At 39.4% G+C, this 21,008-nt stretch overlaps 1 protein-coding gene across 2 annotated transcripts in view; it reads right to left on the minus strand.

The window, feature by feature from the left end:
* Positions 1–17,527, minus strand: part of klhdc8a (kelch domain containing 8A) — a 100,892-nt gene extending 83,365 nt beyond the window's left edge. The window contains exons 1-2 of one of the 2 annotated variants that reach the window (XM_041779321.1): positions 17,118–17,527; positions 6,998–7,058 (exon numbers count right to left, since the gene is read on the minus strand). The gene's annotated coding sequence lies outside the window, so the exon portion shown is untranslated. Of the gene's footprint in view, positions 1–6,997; positions 7,059–10,482; positions 10,531–17,117 lie in introns of those variants that run through there. The other variant, XM_041779328.1, reaches the window with a different exon arrangement.
* Positions 17,528–21,008: the final 3,481 nt, after the last annotated feature.

The following is a 21,008-nucleotide window of genomic DNA, read 5'->3' on the forward strand; positions in this document are numbered from 1 at the left end:
AAGAGAGCTAATGTTTTTCATAAAGATTAAAAATATGCACTGACAGAAGTCATAACAGAAATAGGTTAAAATGTTAAGTGCACCATGGTCTGTTGCTAAACTTCTGTTCCTAATGTCGATCAGACTGAATGAAACCACATCAAACAGAGCAGGCAGGGATAGCTACTCCTCTTCTCTGCTGCTTAACAGTGGGCGCCACCTACTGTTTCAGAATGTGTCGTCTCGTGAGAAAGAAAACAAACGGCTTTATTATCAGTGGATTTATGGGTTAATATCTTATTGTTGGGATAATGAAAATATGTAAAATAAATGCAATAACAGCCGATAATTTATCAGTACCGATATTTATCGTGCATCCCTAGATTAAATGAAGCACTATAGACACACGCGTGTCAACAATGAGGTTTTCATAAACCTAGGAGAGATACTGTACATACCGGTAAAAGTTGTGAAGGGTATGGCAGTATTGTCAAATGAATGCCATCCAATCCTACTGCAAATACTGAAAGGATATTTCCTGTAAATTGATCCATTAATCGAAGCTCAGTTTTCTTCATCACGCTTGCATGCTGAGGTTTAGTCACCTTGCAAAGCAGATGGATATGCCCGTTTCCGTGTTTTTCACTGGCGAGTCCATCTTGCAAAGCTCCACTCTTAACAGTTCAGGCCTGGTTGGAAAGTGACAGCATCGAGGGGGCAGCACTTTCTGGTGCAGCGGAGTCGTGACATAAGCAAGCAGAAACAAGAGGCCGGTGCAATTATGGCAGAAGAGATTAGTGTGGATGCTCCCAGCGCCAGTGCCAATTTTATCAGAACTTGACATTTCTTTGTTAAAAGAAGAACTTAGAACAGCAGTGAGTTCTTTTCTTTTCAAAAACGACAAAAGTTGTGCACTGACATGTCTATAGTTGCCATGGTTTGTGTTAACTTGGTAGCTGCGCAGGCGTACCTTGGTCGTGGCTACACATCTTTACGCTCTGATTGGAGCGGAAAGATGTGACAGACAAAACGTTTATCCAATCACACTCTGAGTTTTTTTCAAAGCCTCTGCCCTTTCCAGACGCTTAGTATTGAAGGTTTTCCACATGGATGTTTTTCACATGGCGTGTAAGGTTAATATCAATATTGGTTTATGTCCATCACTAAAACCAATCACAAATCCATTTTTGACCAAGTCTGTATTCATCTCAGCTCCAGGTCTTAACAAAACTGAGTAACCTGACCATGATGCCAACATTTCACATGAAAACAGAAAAACAGACAGGGCACCAAAGGATAACCAAGATGGTTCCACCCACTGAAGAAGACTCCGTCACATGACAGAGCTAGTAAGATAACTCTGACTTCTTTGTTAAACGAAGAAGTTCTCTTTGCCTTTTTTCTGTCTTATAAATGATTGAATATGATGAATGGCCCATAAAACACTACTGGAACATTTCATCCCTAGTTGTGCTGTGTACAGCATTCTGGGTGCATTGCATTTAAGACCATAGGGGAATTGGCTTTTCATTGTGTTACTGTTCAAAGGTTAACCACCCTGGAAATACAGTAAGCAGAATATTTCTGCTTAATTACAACACACTCCTGCGCTGTGGTCCATAACATTTTAATGAAATTCAACTAAGAGTTAGAAACTGTTGAAGAGAAGCTAATCAGAAGAACTGTTTGCATTTTGCATGTTGCTGTGCTACAAGGCATGGAGACAGGACAGAAATAGATGCAGGCGCCTCGGAAGAAGAAAATATAAGAAGACCTGAGAAAAAACAAAGCTTGATGTATGCATGGACATGACGTGCCAGCACCAAAGAACATGCTTGGTTACGTAAGGACAATGTATATTCAATCTCTTCTGCGGTCTGTTGAGTGCTAAAGCACGCCCCCCCTCCGAGGCTCAACCGCTCGTTTATTCAGGGCATAGTGGTTCTGCTCCCTTTCACTGACTGCTGTGTAGGAGTCAAATTAAGAGTGAGCTGATCCAGTGTGGCAGTGTTGTGAAGGCTTGAGTGGAGAAAAGAGCAGAGGAGGGAGGAGAAGGAAAGATGGAGGAGAGGAGAAGAGAGGAGGGGGAGTTACGGTGGGCTGAGTTAATGGATGGAGGATATTACATGGATGGGATAATGAGATGGAGGGATGTATTAATGAAGGGGGTGATAGAAGCTGGGTAGCAAAACGAACGGGTTATATGGAGCAGGCTCTATTACAGGGGGGAGTTGGGGACATCATAATCCCTGTGGCCTTATAAGTAATTACTATGTGATAGAGACAGAAAATGGTAGGACCTATCTACTGTCAGCAGAATTGGAATTAACTCCCTAATGGTTCTTTCATTGCACCGTGCTTTCATGTGTGAGAGTGTGTGCTGCTGTACCTCTACCCTTTAAAGATCGAAGTGGTTGACTTTCAAAGTGAGAGCATTTGGGCTTTTTTCTTTGAGCTTCACTTCTATTCATGCTTAGTTCACAGAGAGTTGTTGTTTTAGGGGAAGCTATAGAAAACAAACCTTGTGTTTACCTTGTGTGTGAGTATGGATTATAACACAGCAGGCTGTCTGGACAGGGTATTCTGCAGGGAGCTGCCTTTTATCTACCTGTTCTTCAGGTTCAAAGTATAACCAGACAGCATCTGTCAGTCTGAGGTGAACACACACACAGTCTGAAGATAAACATCAGCACTGGGAGTCTTTCAAGATTACTCCAACTAGTGTTTGGAAAAAAGCTGACCATAAGCACTCTCCAAGCTAACCTGAAGTGATTAAAGGTTGTTTGTGATTTTGTTAGGAGCTGTAGGCAATCAAGACTTTGATTTTAAGGGTTTTTTTAAACACTACTTTGACTGGAGCATGAATCTCACCAAATGACCATGTTTCCATTTAACACTGAACTAGTTTTATGCATATACACTATATTGTCAAAAGTATTCAGTCACCCACTGAAATAATTGAAATCAGGTGTTCCAATCACTTCCATGGCCACAGGTGTATAAGATCAAGCACCTAGGCGTGCAGACTGTTTCTACAAACATTTGTGAAAGAATGGCTCGCTCTCAGGAGCTCAGTGAATTCCAGTGTGGTACTGTGATAGGATGCCACCTGTGCAGCATGTCCAGTGGTGAAATTTCCTTGCTAAATATTCCACAGTCAACTGTCAGTGGTATTACAACAAAGTGGAAGCCATTGGGAACAACAGCAACTCAGCCACAAAGTGGTAGGCCACGTAAATGACCGAGCCTCCGGTCTCCTCCATCAGCTGTCATCTGGCTTAACAGCTGATGGAGGAGACGGCAGTTTTCAGAATGAGATTTAAGGGTGAAAACTAAAAAAAAGGAATATATAGTCATTTCCAAGGAGCAGACATATGATAAAGGGAAATAGAAACAACCTTTAAGAAAAGTCTCTCATTCTCCAGCTGCGTTTGTACGCAGGAGGCGCTGCACTTCATGTGATAAACCAAGAGAAATCCAAGGCTGCAGAAGCCTGACTTGTTCACAAAAAAATAACAGCTTTCTGCAGATATCTTCATTATGACAAGAGCGAGCCAGAAAAGCATTTTTTGTGTTTATATGTGCTGTTAAACTGTGCTGCCGTGCTGCGAAACCTCTGCCTATTCTGTCTCCTCCAGCTGCAGTGCGCACCAAGCTTTACTGTGCAGCTGACGGGCTGAAGGTTCTGTGTAATAACAAACAAACAAAAAAAAGAAGATTGATGTGACCATTTCCAAAAGGCAAATAATGAAACAAATAAATAAATAAATGAAAGGTTAATAGATTATGTCGTTTGAAAAGGATCTCGCACGGCACTTTATAAGATAATCCATGAGATTTTAACAGGCCAAATGAGCTAAATCTGTCCTTGGGGGAAAAAAATTCTCAGCGGATATGTTCATTATGACATGGGCATTTTTGTATTTATATGCGCTGTTAAACTGCGCTGCTGTGCTGCGAAACATCTGCCTTTAAACTCATGCCTCCTCAGGCTTAAACATGCAGCAGACAGAATAAAGTTTCTGTGCAACAACAACAATGAAAAAGATCTATGAGATCACAACAGGCAAGTAATAAACGTATTACTTGTATTAATATTAACGTAGGCACGCTACACCCAAGTCATCCCATGTTCACCCGGGTGTGACGTTCCCACTGGAGCCGGTCGGCTCCAGCGTCCATTGCAGGGTCAGTTGACCCGGGTCTGAATGCCAATAAGAGCCTTTCCCACTGCCGACAGGAGCCGATTGTTAGTGGGTTTAAACGGGTTTTTCGGCCAGTGGGAAAGGGTTATTGGATTATTAATGGCAGAGCTTCATATAAAATTGATGCCAAGGCCACTTGGTAGATGTGCAAAAACAACTTCTGTGCCAAGACAAGCTTGACTCTTTCTTTAAAAAGAAATATGGTCCAGTTCTGATTAAACTGCACCTTTCCTACAGCTACATCTGAGTTAACAGCTACCACAGCAGCAAGCCCTGGATACACTGGAAAACTGAAATGGTCGCTGTTACGTCGCTAGGGTGGCGGTAAAGAGACGCGGCGCTGATTGGCTCTCCACTCTTTAAAATACGGCGTAACAGTCGCAAACTCATGCCAGTACAGAGCAGGAAAAGAGTAAAAACATCTTTTCTGTTACAAAAAGCTTTCAGTGTCTGCCCTAGTTTTAATAAAAAAGACATTGCAGATGCAGATGCAGTTCTAAAGCTTTATCTGAGGTTAACACTGCAGTGGAGGCAGCCATTACCAGCAGCTTTCAGTACAACTGAACCCCGCACATGTCACAGCTCTGTAGAGTCACTCAGTCAGTTAGACACATACAGATCTTTGCGTAGGGCTGACCTCAACGGTCAGCCACAAAAGGCATCCCCTCTCAATGTCTCACAACCAGCCCCCAGGTTTAGAACAACTGTGGTGGATTCTTGCAGTATCACTGATTTGAATGCCGTGTTGTAGGGGTGCCATGAGATCACTGCCTCGCAAGATTTCTCATCAAGGTAAAAATGTCACAAGATAAACAGAGAGTCATGAGGCAGTCAAATCCTTTTCTTTTTTAGTGATGCAAAGGCATTCAAATTCAAAATAAGAGCACCCTTCTATTGCAGAGATTTTCAGTGCAGAGAAACAGTTGAAAGTTTTCAAAGTAGACCTTCAATCCTTGCATTTTTGCATTTTATGTCTTTCACTTGAATCAAAGATTTTCTTATAATACATTCTGCTATCAAAATTTAAAAAATAGTTTAAAATCTCAAAATCTTGTCTCGGTGTGGCTCTTTGCTCTTGTCTCATACAGAAATGCGATCCACTTGTAATTAAACTGCTGCTTTCCTACAGCTGCATACAAACTAATAGCTACCATGGCAGCAGCTACCTGATGCACAGGGAAACCCCACCTGCAATGATCGCAAACTCATGCTGAGGCAGACTGGCAGAAGAGCAAAGACATATTTTTTGTTTCAAAAAGCTTTAAGTTTCTCTGCCCTTGTTTTAATAAAGGCGAGTTGTCTAGTTCTGAAGAAACTTCTGCTGTCGCTGAGTCCGAGCTAATCACTCCACTTTGAGCTATTGTATCCAACCACTCACACAACACCTAGCCCTTTCCCCCTATAACTATCACACACAGCAGGCCAGCAGAAGAGCAAAAACATCTTTCCCAACATGAAAAGCTTTTAGTCTTGTTTTAATTCTTTGGTCCAGTTGTAGTAAAACTGACGCTGCCCTAAAGCTACATCTGAGCTAATCACAGAGACAAGTATTACACATGGGTCGTATGACTAAACCCCGCCCTTAGCTACCACCTTGTTCTCCTTACATATTCTGATTGGTCCGAACAGTGTTTAGTGTGGTACAAATGGTGTCAATTTGAACTTTTCAAGATTAGTGATGGGATCATTTGGTTCGGCTCAGCAAGAAGAGCCGGCTCTTTCAGCTTCCAAACGGCTCTTCATTCAGGTGCCAGTTATTGCTCATTTGACCGGCCAGATTTAGCAATGTCATGATATGATTGATATTTGTGCTGGTATTGTGCTCAGTTTTTTGACTTGATGAAAATATCATCCTATTATTTTTAAAATATACTTTACTGTCGCCCCCAAAAACCCCTTTGGGGTCAAATGACATCTGCTCACTGGCCGGGCTGTATGAAACACCTGATATAACTAATGCTGTACCATTAAGCTTATGCCCCTAATGCGAGATGTGCCTGTAGAAGTGTATGTAGAAAAGCTAATCAATCACATCGGGATCCAGCTTTTCTCGTTCACACAAGAGCTGGCTCTTTGAACCTGCTTGTTCATGAATGACCCATCACTATTCAAGATTGATTTGCCTGATGATAAAGGTGGAGTCTGGCAGACCCATCTGCTTTTTGAGGCTAACTGTTGGCTATAATGTAAGCGCAAACCTGTTCTCAAAAAGCATGGCCATAATATAAATAACATACATTCATGTTTATGGTTTAACAGGAGTGTTGTCCCCAGTCCATTCTTACCGTACACGCTTCTGTTTTAAAAGTTTTTGATTTGCTCTTAAGTATGCAATAAAAGAACAGTATGTACTGTTGAAACCATCAAAGAAATGATATGAAATCTGCATACCAGCTGTCAATCAAACTGGGACTTTGGAGCCCTGCTGCCAAGGCATAGTAAGAAACTGTCACTCATGCTGTCAGAAAGAGATGGCCCATCAACCTCCCAGCTCTGACTCGTGCTGTATCAATTTTCAACCTCCTCCTTACTTTGACAGGAAGTACTTCCATCCTGTTTGTCTCACAAGCCAATGAGCAGGCTAATGTTACTGAGACCGGTTTTGAATCACATCGATTCAACACGGCACACTTTGCATAGCAATTAACTGAAAAAGTATTTATGAGAGTGCAAGGAGGGAAGTAATCAATGCTTGCTGAAACGAGAACGGATGAGGACAGGAAGTGAAGGTGGAGAGAGGTGAATGGTACGGAAAGGATGAGGAGATGAGGTGAGGCACCTCAACAAGAAGGAAAATAATAACACAACTATACCTCCAGGTGAAATCCTAGACAGCAAGCCCTGGATGATTCCTCAGTGCCTGGATTCTGTTATCTGCAAAGATAAGATGACATATTATGTCAACAACTCTGGGCCTCATTTTTTTACATGCTAACTTACGTCTCTCAAACAATATTTTTGTTGACGGTTCCTGATTTAAGAGTGTGTCACCTTGTGGAAAATCCTCTGGGAAATTCTTGTATTGATCCTTTTTGTTTGTTTTACACTGTAAAAAGGAGTTTGTTGAATACATGAATGTATTTCTTAATGCTAATGATATTATTCTGGTATAGTGCAAACTACAGGCCATGCATGGGCACCTAATGGCACCACCAGCTTAAATCCTGTACATACAATAAGAATGAACAATTTGGGAAAATCATCTAATTGCAATTTTTTTCCAAAAAATATATTATATGCAATTATTATTATTTTAGCTAACACCTGCAGTTAACCTTTCTATATTGTAACTGACAAAATATTAGCTAGATTAAACCAGGGGCTAAATGATTCTTAAAAATGCAATTATTTTGACTCATACTGCAAAGTCAGTACAAACTGATTGAAGGGAATGGTCAATTTTATGGAAATCTTTTCTAATAAAAGAAGGAGAGTAGATTTTTTGTTAACTACTCCATAAAAAGTATGTGTATAAACTGGTATGTTGACACAGATTTCAGGTAAAGAAATACTGCACCTTCTGTAACTGGAGGATTGCAGTTGGACATACTGCAATTCACTTTACATTCTATTAACTGTTGGGCATCATCATACAGCGTGTTCATTTTATTTCCTGTCATTTTTTCTCACAAAAGTAAACTGAGTTAACAGCAGTTTCTGTGTTTGATTCTTTTTTGCCTTTCCTGTTCCCGAGTTGCAGTCTTTGGCTCCACCCACTCACTAAGTCCATGACACAAATACGTTAGAAGGAATAGGATTGGTGTAAAGGAATAAGTAATGGTAACAGTTAAGAACTGTAACATTCAAACATTTCTGGCACTAAATTTGTGAATGCTGAACCAGTTTGGGCTGATAAGAATTTTAGAAGTATAGAAATGAGCAAATGCCTTGTCCATAAACTGAGGCTATAGTCCATGACACATGGGTCATGAGGTCAATTCCCGGTCTCTGCATTGTTTGGTGCATTTCTTCCCAAACTATCTCACCCCACATTTCCTGTCTCTTTTCAGCTGTCCTTGTCCTATCAAAATAAGGCAAAACTCCCAGAAGAAAAAAAGAGAAATGAGCAAATGCAAATGCAAAAAAAAAAAACATCTATTTTGCGGATATCCTCATCAGTGACTGATTTCAAGGTCCAGAATGCTCTTGTAATTTCCTCACATGATAGAAAACTGTCTGAGTGACCTCAGACTCTCCAGATTGCACTGGCTTTATTAAGACTAATGGGCACAAAAGGCATGTGACTGTGGAGCTGAACAGATGTTGCAGGTCAGGGCTGTACAGGGGTTAGCGCTGTTGCCTACCAGCAAGAAGGCTCCTGGTTCGCTACTCTGGAGGGGCCATCTTTTGCATGTTCTCCCTGTGCATGCGTGAGTTCTCTCCGAGTACTCTGGCTTCCTCCCACCATGCTCATTAGGTTCACTGGTGACTCCAAATTGGCTGCAGGTGTGAGTAGGGCTGGGAAATTAATCGAAAAATAATCAAAACTGACATTTGGAGCCTCTAACAGACATGAACCTGCCCTGTCAATTATTTCAGTTTTTTTCCTTGTAATTCTATCTCCACTAATGCACCCCCTTAAAACACACTAGTGACCGTGTAGTCATGTGACAGACAGCCATGAGGCATGTAGCCAACTGAGCAGCAAAGTTATTTTCTACTTTATATGCAGTAGTATAAAAACATTAATTTTGTTAGCAAAAATCACTGTTGTTTATATTCTACTTTTGTGGGAAAATGGGACTACATACTAACACCACTGATATGTGCTTTGATTTCAATAAATAACCATAATTGTTAACCTGTGCATGCTTCAATTATTTGTTTTAAAATTATACAAATATTTACAGCACAAACAGAGTCAGGGAAGAGGGGACGGATAATCTTACAACAATCATAACTGAGGTAAAAAGTTCAATTAATCGAGGTTTTGATTTATGCCATAATCGCCAAGCCCTGACTTTCATGAAGTAACGCTAGGCTTTATCAGTTTTAGATAGAATGAACTAACTATTTTTGCTCGTATTGCAAATGTGATGTCATTTGCTTTGTTTAAGGGCATTATCATTTTTTCCCCACTCATTTTAAATAAGAAGAACATACATAAAACACAAAAACGAGGATTTTTGTAAACCATTTTAAAAAAATTGGCACTTGAATGTTTGCATAATGTGCATAAAATCTCTGAAAACTGATTTATTAAACTGATATTTTGACACATTTCAAGTTGAAGAACTCGATTTGAAAATTGCAGCAGGTCATATTGCAACTTAATCTAATTTGCGATTAATTTCCCAGCCCCAATAAAAGTGTCTTAATGAATGCCTCTTTGTTTTTTTCATTAATGACATTTGATGTATATTTTTGACTTGATGATTTAAAAAAGTAAAGAGGCATTCGTGAGGACATTTTCCATCCTCAACCACAGAAGCCTTCAGCTGGAAGTCACCAGTTAACATAATCACTTTTAAACCACAGCACCAGAGAGATTCAAGCTCCTTTTTAATAGTTTTAATGGTATGTTCACATTGTTTAGCCGGCAGAGTTTGGTAGAATCACTACTCACAAGCAGAAAGATGTCTGGCTTCTTCTCTTTAATGTGAGCTTCAGTGTCGTAGGGGTAATGTCAGTGCGTTGGCTCTATCTCTCTCTTTCTCTATTGCTCACTCTGCCACTGTGATCCTGTATGTGCGCGTGGGAACCTAAAGGATAAAGGTGCCAGTGTGTCCTACATGCACTGTTTCTTGTGCATACTATGAAATTTAGGCAGTAGAAGAATGATTCAAGCATTATCAGATCCCACTGACAGCTTCAGTTCAAGCAGGCAGCTATTTCAGGTTTAAAAGCCCTCATAAACCTACAGCATGCCCCCTGCAAAACACTGAAATGTTGACACAGAGTTAGCTGTTGAAGAGGACCAAACCACTTAAACAGAGCCAAAATTTTAACTTGAGTGTGTATGGAGTCTAGATGAGATTGTATAATGGTGCTCCAGGTAAACCGTGATATAGAACAGGCTAACACAATATTGACCAGCATGAAGACGTCTACCTTCAGAAAATAACATGCCTGTCTTTGTTATGCACTGAGAACCAGCTTTAAGTTAATATAGCTGACTGAAAACCAGCTGAAGAGATTCACTGGGTCTTGATAGACCTTGGATAAATTATTTATTTAATTATATATTCTGGCTTTTTTGCAAACTCAATGTTTATTTTGTTGGATCAAATCTTTGAGCAGTTTAACTTGGATGCTTGCTCATGATGATGAAAGCTGTGTCTAACGCGGTGGCACTCACATGCTTGCAGCGGCTCTGCCAGAGTTCTCTTCTGTAGGATGCTTTTTGCTAACATGTCGACTCGCCAGAGCTAAAAAAAAAAACATCAAATGCATCTTTAAAATATAAGATTGGGCTCCACTGCTCAGGTTCTGCTTTATACTGCAGCTAACTGACAGAATACTTATTTAATTGGATCAGCAGTTAGTGCTGAGAATAGTTTGGGATTTCTGATCATCACCTCTGGAGCACAAAGGTCAAAAACTATATTGTTCTGCTAATGTAAGTTAAGCTAGAGCCTATAACTTATGTAAAGTGTGACAGTGGAGGAGAGTGACAATCTGCCTCAGGGGAGAAAGGAAGAGAAGGAAATGTCATTCTTCCTCATCTCTGCATAGACAGTCTGAAGACAGCGAAATGTGGTGAATATTGAGCAAGTGACCTTTCAGATAAGGCCTGGATGGTTTTTATATTCTCTGTCATTGTTGTCATGAGGATGTAACAAAAGATCCATCATCATCAATCATCCTTGGGACTTGGGAGGCATTTAAAAAACGTTTTGAACTATGACAATAATATATAATCCAATGATATACAGACAGAGTTGTGAGATGTAGCTAAGACCAATGCAATTTAATACAACAGCATTTCATCCTGACAGAGTCAGACTTGTAATAGTTAGAAATCAGTGAAACTACAGTGCTTTCATACTCACTCAAAACTCCTTAAAGCTTCCTGAAGTTTTCAGGGTGAGTTTAATGTGTGAATGGCTACAGCTGAGTTTGCCTCCGAATTTAGATGACCTTATTTCTGCCAGCGTTAGTAAATTTTCTGTGCAAAGTCTGAGGAGCAACAAAGTTAGAAGTGTTCAGAAAACTGCACACAAGGAGGAGGTGGTGACTTTCAAGTCCGGCAACTGGCACACTAACACAGACTGCATGCAAACCGTGTCTGCAACCTCCAATGCATGAAATGAAACAGCGTAAATGTTTCTTCTCCACTCCTAATGTATCAAACCAGAGGCCACATTTGTCTTTTTAGAGTTGTAGAGCAGATTCTGTTGCTTTGTCTGCCACTTCCACATTGTTCTTTGTCATGTCTTGCCTCCCTGGACATCTCTCCATATCTCCTGTCTAATAGTGACAGACTTCCACTGTGAGGTCCATACCAACTCAGGACGATTTAAAAAAAATCCTTCCAACTAATAACAAAAAAGGGCTGAATGATCCATCATTTAAAAACTGCGATGGTGATGGTTGTGCAAAAGTCACATTGCAGATAATTTGAAATACTGTATTACTCACATGGCCTGAAGCATGTCATGTCGCCACTTCTGGGTTTTTTTTTTTTTTTTGGATGAAAATCAAAACCGTGTGGTTCCTCATTAGGGCTGGGCAATTAACCATAAATTAGACTTAAATTGCAACATGACCTGCTGCAATTATCAAATTGCAGTAGGTGCAATATTTCTTTAACCTGAAATTTGTGTAAAGATGCCAGTTAGAAACTTTTTTTCTGCAGCAGAGATGTCATGCATTACAAATGATGCAATCATTCAAGTGCCATATCTTATGAACAGTCTACAAACAATCCTACTTTCTTAATTTTTGTCCTTTCTTCTTAACAATTCATATCCAACCTGCAATATGAGTCAAAATCATCACAATTAGATATTTTTTCAAAACTGTTAAGCTCTTGTTTAATCTAATATTGTGTTGGTTATAATATAGAATGACTTATTCTCTGTGCTTGCTGTAAAATACATAAGTTGAGGAACTTAAGGAATAACTGCTAATTAAATCGCAATACTAAGGGAAAAAAAATCGCAATCAGATTATTTTCCCAAATTGTTCGGCTCTATTCCTTATTATCATGACACTGTACATGAAAATTCTGTCTTGTATCAACAGCAGTCAAGTAACTGAACACTGTAGGTCTCCTGTACTCACCTGTAACAAATCAGGCTACAGGTGAGGTTGCTGCTGTCACAGATACATTGGCATGATGCTCCACGCAGACACTGAATTAATTAGTATTTTTCCGCCATCAACAGCATCTTGTCCCAGTTCTCACTAACATATGGTCTGTTAATGGTACAGACAAGCTGATTGTTTATATTTTGAAATAGTGGCAAGCAGTAAATCGGTATCTTTATAGTCAGCGGTATAATGTCTGCCACAGAATGGATTTTTGTAACCGTCAACACCGGTTTAAACCTGTGAGTTGAGGTAAAGTTCCCACACAAGGCATGACTGGTGCTTCTGCTAGCCTAGCAAAATGACAAGTGTCAGGAAAACAGCTTGGTCGGTCCAGTCAGCAGCAGGTTTTGCTCTAGCATCACAAGCAGCCAGGCAACTAACTGAGCACTTCACTTAACTGATCACTCATTTGCACCACCCTACTAAACATGCAATTTAGGGCTGGGTATTGCTAAGAACCTCACGATTCAATTCGATTTTGATTCTTTAGGTTGCGATTCAATTCGATATCGATTTGATATTGATTTAAATGCTTTGATGTTGATTCAGTAAGAAGTAGAAATACACAAATGACCTGTTGAAATTTTTTAATAATTATTTTCATGCCCATGTGAACATATGTGGTAGGTCACTTCACATTTTTTACCAATAAAACATTTGAAAATAAAAATTTGCACAATACTAACTTATCTGTGCATAAGGAGTACAAAAGTAAAAAACATGCCAGTTCTGTATAAACACTGAAAAAGTAAAGTGCATGTAAACTTTAATAATATTTCTTTTCTCTTGAAACTTGTGATAAACTTCACATAACATGGTTATGGTTGGTTGTTGTTTGGTCAAGTGCGGCCTCCGTCCATACAATGTGAATCACACACACAGTGGGGGTCACTGTGTGTGTGTGTGAATCACACACACAGTGGGGGTCACTGTATGTGTGTGTGAATCACACACACAGTGACCCCCACTGGCCAGGAAGTGAATGGATTCAGAGGATTTGCTGAATCGATATTGAATTGAGGGGGGGAATATTGCGATGCATCGATTAATTGATATTTTTACCCACCCCTAATGCAATTCAAAAAACAGGTAAAAAAAAATTGTTGGTTTCTCTCCTGAGTTTGATTTCTGCAACAACGGAGACATAGTGACCATGCTCACTCTGCAGAGCACATCCTGTCCCTGGCTTTAACGTAGTCTTGGTTTGCTTTTAGCCCAGCTTTGCAGGGATTCAGCTTAAACAGCTGTTTAAGGTGTGTTAAAACTTGTGATGTAAATCTTTATCGAGTCTAAGATGTGGCATTAAACAAAGTCCGAGCAGCTGTAAACACTTCAGCTTCATAAAGTCGGTGGTACCGCTGTTGAAGCAAAGTTAAATTAATGACAAACACACCACTTCTGTGCCAATCCCTTCATAATAGAAGTCTGTGGCTGTTATTATTTCTAAAGTGCTTTTGTTGTGAATGCCCCCAACAGGAAAAATAGTCAATAGCTCCTCCATCCTCAGCACTTTTCTGTGATCTTAAGCTCAGACACGACTTCATTATTCTGTCCTTGGTGTAGGAGGAGGAGGTGTTTTGTAGCACCTCAATATGCATTTATAAGTGTTATCTATTTCAGTCTTATAATACCACAATACAGTATAATACTGTTATCAGAAAGGGCCAAAAACATGATACTGATATACTGCAGTGCATGTGAGTCACAGGAGCTTGACAGCACAGTGAGTTCCATGTAATCAGATGTTACAGTCACAGAGTGGATCATAGACTAAATTTAACCTTAAACCTATAACCCAAACATTATATTTTACCTTGAACAGTATAATGTAAGTATAGTAAGGATGGTAATGCTTTCTAAAGCAGGTTTTTTAGAAAAATATTATCAGAAACTATCCTGGAGGACTGTTATATTGACTGTATTGGCTTCAGATTCGTGTACCTAATAAAATGGGAGCTTAGATACTGTGATTGTTATTTACCACATATTTCTTGTGAATCACAATTAAGTCCAAGACAAAGGGCACTCTTAAACCTGACGGTAGCTCTGACTGGGTTCAAATGATATGGGAGTAGGGCAGGGTGATTAATCGCAAATTGGATTAAATCGCAATATGGCCTGGTGCAATTTTCAGATTGCAGAAGGTGCGATATTTCCTAAACCTGATATTTGTGCCAAAATACCAATTTAGAACTGTTTTTGCAGCAGAAATGTCCATTACATACCATGCAATCATTCTAGTGCCATATTTTCAAAAAAGTGTACAGAAATCATGTTTTCTTTATTTCTGTATGTTTTTCTTATTAAATTAGAGAATTATATAACAATTATTATTCCCTTTAATACTACATTTCATATCAAATGTGTAAAATGAGTAAAAAAAATCATCACAATTAGATATTTTTCAAAAATTGTCCATTGAGTCACTTAAAGTATGGAAGAATTATTGCTTGTTTTTGTTGGAAAATGCATAACATGAGGAACTTAAGAAAAAAAATTGCATATTTAATCTCAATCGCAATATTGGGTAAAAAAAAAAAAAGAAAAGAAATTGCAACTAGATTCTTTCCCAAATCGAGAGCATGACTGCGATTCTCAGGCCTCCCTTCCACTGATAACACACACTGATTAACACACAGTGAGTGTAAAAGCTCTGCTTGGGTCAGGGGTGTAGCTAGGGATTTTGAGCCCCCAGAAAGAATATTACACAGGGTCCCCCTTCACCAGCAACCTAGCAAAGCAGATGGATACGCCTGTTTCCGTGTTTTTCACTGGCGAATCCATCTTGCAAAGCTCCCATCTGAACCATTTGGGCCCAGTTAGAAAGTGACAGGACCAACCAGTGACGAGGGGCAGTACTTTCGGGCGCAGCGGAGTCATGACTTAAGCAAGCAGCAACAAGAGGCCAGTGCAATTATGGAGGAAGAGCTTGGCGTGGATGCTGCTAACCGTCAGTTTTATCAGAACTTAACGACATTTCTTCGTTAAAAGAGGAACAAACACAGACTGTAGAAAGAATTGGACAAAGCCTGTGTGATGTCAGTTGTCTGCTTACAATAGGCGGACTCAAACGGCTCTTGAAGCCAATCCGTGGAGGCTTCCTTATTGAAATCACGGTCTCAACTGAACTTTGGACCAACCTAATGGCCCGCCCACTAAGCGCAACTTCCTGTCAGCCTGCTAGCTAGCATTCTGGTGGGCAGAAACGGAGCCTCTGCCTGACGAGCTATCTGTCAATCAAATGAGACATGCCAATCAGCTTTCATCCTAAATATAATCCAAATGACCGTGGTACAAAAAAATTCATCCCCCATACAGTGGGAGCACAATAAGACACCAGCTAATGAGACACGTTTGGTGTTTTGAACCAGGCTGTAAACCAGTTTATTTCTAGTGTCAAAACCAGCTATTTAACATGTGTCCAGACGGAACTTCCGGTGTTCCTGCAGCGAGCCTCAAGAGGACACTCGCGGTATAGCAACTTTTTGCACTTCTGCATTGGCTTCATTTTTCAGGACCAGAGGTTGCCCCTTGAGAACAAAGAACAGCAGTGAGTTTTTTCTTTTTCTTTTTTTCAAAAATGACAAAAGTCGAGTACTGGCATGTCTATAGTTGCCATGTTTCGCATTGTTCCTCGGTAGCTGCGCATGCGCAGCTCGATAGCGATACGTCACGTTTTCTTTTGCTCTGATTGGCCATAAAGATGTGACTGAACATTCATCCAATCATACTCCGAGTTTTTTCAAAGACTCTGCCTTTTCCCAAATGTTTCTTTTTGAAGCTTTCCCAGATGGATGTGTGAAACACATCCATCTGGCTTGTCAGGTTACATCACCAGCAAGACAAGCAAGATATTTTTTTTAACCATAATTCCTTGATTTATGAGCAAAATTTTTTAATGATTAAATTAAATTTACTTGCATTAGTTTTTTTGCTTTGGATTCAATAATGACAATAATGACACTTACTACTAAGAAAAAGGCATGTGATTAAGAAATAAAAACACGTTTCAATTCAGGCTTCTCAAGGGCCCCTCCCTACTGTGGGTCTGGGTAATCAGTACCTTTTTCCCCCTTGTGCTACGCTCCTGGCTGTGGTAGCTTTCATGTACTGCAGAAACTCAGACTGGCATGTTGACTCATTGACTGGCATGTTGATAAAACTGTGATTTATTGTTCATCCCTATAGGAACTATACAGACTGCTATAATTTCTTAAATCCTATGGAAGCTCTTTATTGGTTGACTATCTCACTGACTATCTTAGTGTAAAAATACACTAGTACACAAAGTCAATTATAGAAGCAGCATGGCTGGATAATGAGAGTACTGTGAAGTGTCTGCTTGGATAATAGCATGGTGTAGGAACAAGTGTGCTTTAATCAGAACCAAAGCTAGCAGCTTCTTACAGTTAACTTTAAGATAATACCCCCACACTGTCTCTCCATCACATGATAGTAGACTGCTTTATAAAGCAGTTTCGAGTATCAGGCATGAACTTTCTCGATGTTTCCCGACCACCTAACAGCAAAATGTAACGAGTAACGAAATACAGCAAGCTAAAGTACTAGCCTTACTTTTTTCCACTGAGCCTGGAGTCATGCAAACCCGCTCAAGTGAGTCTCCTCACGCAAATAACGACTGCATTTCCATAATCTCTCCCCTCTCGAGCCACTTACTTTTCCCCTCTCCGTCGCCCTCCACTCGGTGTGTGCCGCTTCTCCGTCTCCCTCCTCTCCTCCTCTTCCTGGAAGCGAGATGGAGAGAGGAGCCGGATCCAGGCGGAGAAGAAAGGAGGCGAGGCGCGCCGCTAACAGCTCCCCACAGCACCGACAACTCACCGCGGAGGAGCCGGCTGCAACACGACGGAGCTCCGCTTACAGAGCCTCATATATCGCCATTATGTGGGTCACGGATGAAGTATTCATCTCCAGCTTTCATCGCACAAGTTAAAATTCATTCCTGCAATGGTACAACCCGAGGACAGAGGGAGAGAGCCGGAGTGTTGTTATAACCTATATTTGGTAAAGGGGAGCCCACTGACACTGTTTTTGACTGTTATGCACTGATTCCAAGTGGGTGTAAAGTGGGCTTCCAGTTGATTTGAGGTGAAAGTATGAATATTTAACGTGTTAAATAAAGCCAAGGGAAAATGCTTCTAAAGACTTGAAAATATCATTTTATTCTGGTTAAAAGGCAGGAAGTACTGTGTTCAGATTACCTTCTAACATTTATCACGCTCAGCACCGTGATCTTTAAATTATTTAGATTTACTTATTAGAATAAAACAAAGAAAAAACAAAAGCCCACATTATCATTCTTTTCATATTCAGCTTCAACACTGCTGGTTACCTATTTATTAGACTGATTTAAAATAGATCAATAAATAAAATGAAACAGCTTTTCAATAGACCCTTATTGAGGCAGACATTTTAACATATCAAAGCAGGAAATGCAGGTGTAGAAAAGGTGTAGCTGATCAAAATGTATGAAGGCGTCATTCCATTTAGCCGAGTCAGAAGTGGAGAGTGTTAAACAAGCTGTAAAACTAAATAGAACTTAGCCATTGTTATTGCAAGTAGTTCCACCTGGGCTTCACCTGAGAGGACATGATCGCGGCCTTTTAATGTCACTCATGCAGACATGAAGTCGTTGACAGGAAAGGCTTGGCATTCAAGTGGTTACTGTACAGAACACTGTTGCTAGGCAACAGCAACATGGATGCCTAAAGATTGCTTGGTCTCATTTTGGCTTTCTTATGGAAATACAAACTTTACATGATTTCTTTGAGAAAAAGGTGTACAGGAAAACTGACTAAATGTGGCCTTCACATTCTCCCTGACTTCCTTTCCACTGAAAAACTGAAGTCCAAAGGCATTTCTGAAATCTCATCAAACACGTCACAACTCTTAAGGAAAGCCTTCGGAAATATTCAACTCAAAATGTGAAAACCAGAAGAGAGGAACATCCATATAGACTCTTCTTGTCAAATAACAACAGCCTCGGGGCGAGAGGGGCACAAACTAACACGGGGTAAAATGTAACATGGACCTTTAGGATGTTAAATGGTTCTGATCAACTGACCACAACTGCAGCAGGGTATCACTCATCTATTAATGTTCAACCATTTTGGATGGGTTTTGGTGGAGATTTCTGGAAAACTGTATTTTTAACACACAAAAATTAATTTCTTCATCATGTTTGTTTTTCAGTGACTGAGTTTTTTGTAGAAGTCACCTAATCCAGCCTAATATCTCCTTAAAAACCATCTGGTTGTCTAAAATATAGCTCTGATCTGAAATATGTAACTACCTCACAGCCAGTGTTATCAAGGTAAAATAAAAACATCTTAAAGTAAGGTTAGTTTTAATTGTGTATTACAAATAACCCCACTCATGTTGCACAAAGAGAATAAAATAAAAATATAGAAATGAAAAAGAATTAAAATTCAAACAATGTTTCATGTTTTCTTTATTTATCTCTTGTTTTATATAAATTGGTGAAATAATATTAAACTAATTTTTAGGGCTGTCAAAATGGACGCATTAATGCGGAGTAATCCATCATCATTATTAATCTGATAAAAATTTTTTAACACAATTAACCCATCTACAGCACAGAATGACTCAAAATCCCTGAAACATCTCTGGCAACACATTTCGGGCAGTTTGTCCAAGTAGGGTTACCGTCGAGCATGCTGCCGCGCATGCACAAATGGGCCGTTGATCCAGTAGTGACATGGAAGATGCTAAACAGCACGTTGGCCCTCTCGATGGGAAATTTGAGTACACAAAAAAAAACAAGACAGAACAGTTGACCGACATAAAGTATTATGCACATTCTGCAGGAAGGATATTTCTTTTCACCGAAGCACTTCCAGCTTAAAATACCACATTAACACGAAGCATAAGTTTGTTGGGGATTCTGCTAGCACTTTGGCTAACACGTCGCCAAGCTTGCAACAAACCACTCTGACGTAACGCCAAATTTAAAAGGGAGACTATGAATAAAAGTGAATATTTTTCATCAAATTGATCTGTACTGTTTTGAAATTTGACATTACCAGCTGCTTACTGGGTGCCAAGCATGTCTGGCCTGGCTACATTTCTTGATTTAAAAATTTGACCTGATTCAATTTGTAATTGAATAGCCCTGGCGTATGTATTCCCTTCTTTCTTGAGTCTGTTTGCTTATGCAAAATGAAATGCAATTAATATAGATTAGAAATGAATGATATTTAATCATAATTAAATCGACGTTAATCCACAGCAACCCTGTGATTAATTTGATTAAAAATTTTAATCGTTTGACAGCACTACTAATATTATGAATGATATATATAAAAAAATCATGCATTATATGCAAAAAAAACTACATAATAAAGTGGTTAAACATAAAAACACAATTCCAGAGTTAATTTGTGGCATTTGTAGTGTGTGTTGGTAAGGCTGCCTTGGAGCATTAAGCTTGCATGTGGCCATTGCGGCTGAATTTGATTACATTTTCAATATAAACAAGAGCATAGAGCCACACCAAAAGCTTGGCAAGACAGAGAAGATGTTTTTGTGCATCTCCTGACCTGCTTCAGCAGGGGTTTGCAAACATACTGTGTTTACAATAGCTGCTACTGCTGTAGTGATTAGTAGAAGAAAGCCTCTACATCTAAACAGACAAGGATTGATTTGAAAAATGTATTAACTTCTTTCTTTCATGAATATGAAGAATGCACTTCGAAAATTAAGATTTTGCATTTTCTGCACAAGCAAATCAAAGACAAACTTCTGTAACTGTATACAGAGGGAGAAAATGAAGTCTTTTCTACATCATTTTGATTGGACTGAGAGGATCTAACAGCAGGAGAAATGAAAATCATCTATTTGAATAGTGCAGTCATTGAAAGTTTTTATGCAGCTAGAAACAACAGAGGGGATGTCTGACTTGCCTTCTGCTTTTTGTGCCAATGATTTTTTTTTTAATGATTTGCTAACCACAAAGTTCGTAGCTGTGAAACCACCTGTTAATACAGTGCTTAACAAATTTATTAGACCACCTGTCATATTTGACTCAAAGACCATCCAGCATCATGAAGTGCTTTAATGCGGACTCTTTCATTTTCAGTGAGCTCTCCACGTTTTACCATTTTGAAAAGGGATGAGGAATTTCAAACTGAAATTACCCAAATTTGAGCCGGCTCACTGGGCTTCTCCGAGAAGTCAGAAATGAATCAAGCATAACATTCAAGCACTAAAACTCATTTTTCTGTTTAGGGATGCAAGTAAATAACTATAATTTGACATATTAATCAAGAAATATTAATGTGCTTTACTATTCTTTCAGGTTTTTTTGTAAATAATTACGTTTGAAAATTCATGGATAACAATAATAATTATATTTTAGCATTAAAAATATAATTTGGGTTAAAGAGCTTCTACGTATTGGTGTATTTACCATTACAGAAACATAAAAAATGATTCTGGTAATTACCAGTGCAGTTAATTTAGGGCAGCTGTGGCATAAACTTTACTTTGGCTAGGGTTAGGGTGGTCTAATAAATTTGTTAAGCACTGTAC

Source organism: Cheilinus undulatus, linkage group 3 (assembly GCF_018320785.1).
Source record: "Cheilinus undulatus linkage group 3, ASM1832078v1, whole genome shotgun sequence".
Lineage (NCBI taxonomy): Eukaryota > Metazoa > Chordata > Actinopteri > Labriformes > Labridae > Cheilinus > Cheilinus undulatus.